This window comes from Gadus chalcogrammus, chromosome 6 (assembly GCF_026213295.1).
Source record: "Gadus chalcogrammus isolate NIFS_2021 chromosome 6, NIFS_Gcha_1.0, whole genome shotgun sequence".
Taxonomy (NCBI): Eukaryota; Metazoa; Chordata; class Actinopteri; order Gadiformes; family Gadidae; genus Gadus; species Gadus chalcogrammus.
In genome coordinates, this window is record NC_079417.1 from 19,091,193 (window position 1) to 19,096,192 (window position 5,000).

At 52.8% G+C, this 5,000-nt stretch overlaps 1 protein-coding gene across 3 annotated transcripts in view; it reads left to right on the forward strand.

Moving 5' to 3' along the window:
* mvb12bb (multivesicular body subunit 12Bb) overlaps positions 1-4 on the forward strand; it is a 33,921-nt gene extending 33,917 nt beyond the window's left edge. For all 3 annotated transcript variants that reach the window (XM_056593085.1, XM_056593086.1, XM_056593087.1), the window contains one exon: positions 1-4. This exon is cut by the window's left edge and continues 415 nt beyond it. The gene's annotated coding sequence lies outside the window, so the exon portion shown is untranslated.
* The last annotated feature ends 4,996 nt before the right edge of the window (positions 5-5,000 follow it).

Below are 5,000 nucleotides of genomic sequence, written 5' to 3' on the forward strand. Positions count from 1 at the left end.
TTCATCAACCTTTATAGTAGTTGTCTTTAAGTGAGTATGGCCCCCTCACTTCACTGAGTCCTCCACGATGGCTCTGCTCTGGCTCAGGCTGGATCCCTGCTGCTCATCCGAGGAACAGGAGCACGCTGTCACAGATTAGCAGTGAGCAAAACAAGAGGGAATACAAGTCCCCAGCCTGGGCTCAGTGACGGCAACACCGCTCGTGTTCCGGCGAACAGCGTCTCTTCATCACAAAACCCCTCATGGGCGGCGAGTGGATCACAGAACCTGGAACATGGAAACCTAGGGGCCCCTCGGAGCCACGCCCACGCACCCACGCTAAGACGTAGGGGTCTACTGGTCTTAACTTATAGGAACGAGAGCCTTTAAACTTTAAACGTGTCGTATGCAGTATGTAGAAGATACTGTCAAACCCAATCCAAGCATAGATGATGCATGTGTATGGGTGTATTGATTCCTGGTGGAAGTTAGTGAGGATTTTTTTTTATATTCAAAGGTTATGTTCAAGATAAGAAAAAGAGGGGTCTTAAGCTTAACATCAAACGAAAACTGGCAGCATTACATTTGTTTTGCTCGTTTTGCAAAACTTGCAACTTGAAATTAAAACACAAATACAAAAAGATGCTATAAAAAAACAAAAAAAACACATCCATATTAGGGTATAGCGCTTATACCTCCACTCCTGTGTGTGTGTGTGTGTGTGTGTGTGTGTGTGTGTGTGTGTGTGTGTGTGTGTGTGTGTGTGTGTGTGTGTGTGTGTAAGTTTATACCTATATATATATATATATATATATATATATATATATATATATATATATATATATAAATATATATACATACATATCTTTCTGTTAATTTCGTTCAGTGGATTTCACGAGCCATTCCCCACATCCATCGTACACACAGATGTGTAACGAAGTGTGCGGCAGAAGCCGCTGCCGTGGGACATATCGTCACGCTGAGCCTTCTGTTCTGCTGCTGGAATCAGAGCGACGGTCTGAGCAGTCCTCCGGTGAAGGATTCTCTCTCTCTCTCTCTCTCTCTCTCTCTCTCTCTCTCTCTCTCTCTCTCTCTCTCTCTCTCTCTCTCTCTCTCTCTCTCTCTCCTGCGCGCTCAGTCCCCTGCATGTCACCGGAGTGGAGCCCCGTGAGCTCAACTCGTCTGACAGCCCTCGCTCCTGCGTGCGTAAAGTGCCCACGCTGCCAAATCCACTCCGGTCCACACACAAGGAAGAGGGGGGCTGTATGAGAGCAGGGATTAACGTAAAATAAAATACATGTGAACAGAGTGATCACATTTATCCCAACTCTGTATGAATTGAAGTATCGAATGGAAATATCCAAACGCAGTTGTCCAACATCAAGAAACGTAGGCTACGTGTTCATTTGATATATTATATTTGATCAATATCGATGTAAATGTAAAATTGCACAATTTAATCGTAGGCCTACATCACGATGCAATGCACTGCGCTTCAAATGGATAACAAATGGATAACGTAGAAAAACTAACTCATATTATTATGCTTCTCAAAACTATGTAGGAGTCTGTTAGCTGATAGCAGCATCTGCACACACCAGGTCCTACTGTATGTATAAAGTATTTTGACCCCAAAGAGATGGTCGACGTGCCCGTTTCTGCTCAGACCCCTTCCTCCACTCCCTTTAGTGAGGTCAGAGCCTGGCCCAGAGCCCAGACTCTAGGCCAGAGTTCAGGGAGCCGCTGGCCAGAGAGCCTCCAGATGGGCTTGGAGGAACGCAGCGTTCAGAACCTCCAGTCCCACATGTGTCCCCTCGCCTCCCGCCTCCCGTCACAAAGCCTTCCCACATGCTTCCACTCTACTGCTGCTGCGGACACGACGCCGCAAAGCAGATCCTCACTAACCGGCCTTCTCTGTCGAAAATGGTGCAGGCCTCTGTGTTCCCCCTGACCCTGGGTTTGAGAGGACCAGACGTGCACACACACACACACACACATGTGGGCTCCGCGGAGCGGGGCGGCGTCGGGCTGGACGCGCGTTACAGCGCTGCAACATGTGGTGGATCTGTTTCCAGGTATTCATCTCTCAAACTCCCTCTCCATCTACCAGGCGACAAGCCCAATTCATATTCCTCAGTCCCCCCCCCCCCCCCCGTCATCTCCCTCCCCTGTCATCCCCCCACCCCCAACCCCCCCCCCCCCCACACCCCTCACCCCGCCCCCTCATCATCTCCCTCCTCCGCTCCTCTCAGAGCATGGAGGGGTCCCCCGCCCGGCCCGCGAGAACCCCACCTTCACGGAGACCGCGTGGAACATCAAAGCTCCGCCCTCCTCCCAGCCAGATGTCCCGCCGGTCATTTTTAAACTCACACCCCTCGCACCGTGACACCGGAGCGGTGCACATGCGGGTGGACGGACGGACGAAGAGACGGGGGGGGGGGGGGGGGGGGGGGGGGGCCCGTATTGGAAATTGGAAAAGGAAGCCTGTATTTATGAGGTGGTTTGAGGCGCTGTGTTAAGACAAGCTTAGCCTGCCACTCTCCCTCTGACAGCCCTGCTTCCCCTGAGCTCGGGGGGGCGGGAGGCCGGAGAGAGAGCAAGATGGAGAGGTGGGGGGGGGGGGGGGGGAGAGGTGAAGGAGTGAAGGCAGGAGGCCTGTCAGAGGCAGGGTGCTGAGAGACCCCCCCCACCCCCACCCCCACCCATCGTAGCATCACCCTGAGGATGTGAGACGCACACCGCATCCCGCGTGATGGAGCACGCCGGCAGGGGAGCGGGGGGGGAGCTGCTTGACATTCAAAATCAATCTGCCGCTGTGACACATACACGCAGACACACACACGGGCACACACACGTGCACACACTCCTCTACTTTTTGTACAACAGGGCTGGATGAGAGATGCGTACGTCCCCTGGCATACTCCTCTACAGATGTAGCCGGAACGATTTATTTCTCCTCCCTGTGCTGAGACAAGAGTCAACAGAAGTCCCAGCTCACGGTTCAGCGCGCCCCCACCCCCCCCCCCCCCCACCCACCCAACCAGCCCCCCAAGCGCCTGTCTCCTGGTCCCGGGCTGATGTCATGAGGCGGTGAGTGGTCCTAGGGAGAGCTGAGCGCGTGGTGCTCCCAAGCGCCTCGGTTGCTGCTACCTCCAGGATCCCTGGCTGCACTGGGAGGGGAGCAGCAGCAGCAGCACATCGGAGCCGTCCGGCCCTACCTCAGCCCGGGGTAGGGTGAGTGATGTGTTCCTCCCCCACACCGTTCAGTCCTCCCCTCTTCCTCTCTCCCTCCCTGCCTCCCGCTCCCCGCTGCCCATGTGAGTCAAATTATTGTAATTGAGCAGGGATGGTGTGGGGTGTGAGCTGATCTCTCCCTCTCCCTCCATCCCTCTTTTTTTTGACCCAATCACTCTTTCTCCCCCTCGCTCTCCGTCCTTCGTTTCTTTCACAATCCATCCTATCCACCCTGTTCTTTTTCCTCTTTCTTCCCTGTTTTTCGTTTTTTACGCCCTCTCTCTGCTTATTTCTCTTTTCTGCTATTTGTTACTCCCTCTTATTTTCCTCCCCTGAGTTGACCACTGGAATCCCCCAATCTCCCTTTCTCCTCCCCTCTCCTTTCTTCTATTAATTTTCTCCTCCCTCCCTCCCTCCCTCCCTCCCTCCCTCGCAAGAAAGTACAACATAAAGTGGCCCTAACACAGAGATCAATTAACTCCTTTCAAGTGAGATCAAAGGCCCGATACACCGTGCAGGTCTCTCCTCAACCTGCGCAACAATTAACCCTCTGCCCGGACAGCAGCCAGATCGGGAGGATCAAGGGAGTCCTTGTGGTCCCCTACGTGTGAGCGGCCTTAACGAGGCTGACGGGCCCCCATGATGTACACTGCCTTCTGATGGAGCGAAGCGGGCCCCCGCCAATATAAAAGCCAGACTTTTGTTTTTGTTGTTGAGACTTTCCTGTTTTGGTGTTCATGTTAGCAGATAGAAAGAAAACAAGATATAGAGTAGATGATAAGGAATAAGCGTTATTATTCAGTTATATTTGGTGGTGGAGTGAATTTATTTTACGTCTCATTGATGAGCAGGTAAAGATGGCTTTAGTGAGACATTGAAAAAAGTGGGGCTGAACAGGCAACCTTCTTGCTTTGAGTGAAACTCCCTGACCACTATAGAATCTGGTCGATCATTTCATTAAAAACGTGTTCATTCATCTTGTGTTCAACACACCAGGACAACAAATCAAACATCTAGCGTGGGGAGAAAGGTGTCTCTCTGTTCTCAGACTCACCGTCCATCCGTTGTTCTGACAGACAACCAGCTGCATGGTGTGCACGGGACGAGCGATGGCGTTGGAGACGAGGGCAGCGGCCCACTGATTGGACGCCAGGGCGGCCTTGGGGTCGGGGCGGGGGGGAGCGTCCGTCCACAGACAGGTGCGCTGACCCCGTCCACCTTTGGAGGTGCCACATGCATTTTATTGGACATTTATGAGAGGGCCGGCCCTTAGTTTTTTTTTTAACCAACCACCTGGATGCCATAAAGGCCGGGCAGGCTCTCGCTCTCTCTGGCCACTCCGAGGATTTCCCAGCAGCTCCTGTGGGACCGCTGGCTAGTTAAGATGTTTATTAAGCTGAAAGTGGTCCTGTGGGAAAACAAGGCACTTCTAAGAGAGACTTGGCCCAGCGGTTTTCTTGTTAGCTCCAGCACTCCCCTGGGGAATGGTGGGTTTCTTTTTCTTTTTCAATCCTCTGGAGGGAGGACAGGGTCAGTTCAGAGGTCCAGGAGGATTTGGCCCGACTGGTAACGATAGGCACATGAACCCAAGGAGGGCGGTGTCCACGAGGGAACATGGGGGTCAGCGCGGAGTCGTTGAGAGCCAGACTCGCCGGATGAGCCGCTGCAGACGACAGAGAGTCACAACATTCGATTGTGTGTCTTGTTTAAAGTATCAAGTTACGATGTTCACACGTACGGGCTGTTTGGGAGCGCAACGGAGAAGCCGATCGGTCAAGGGTCCCTTG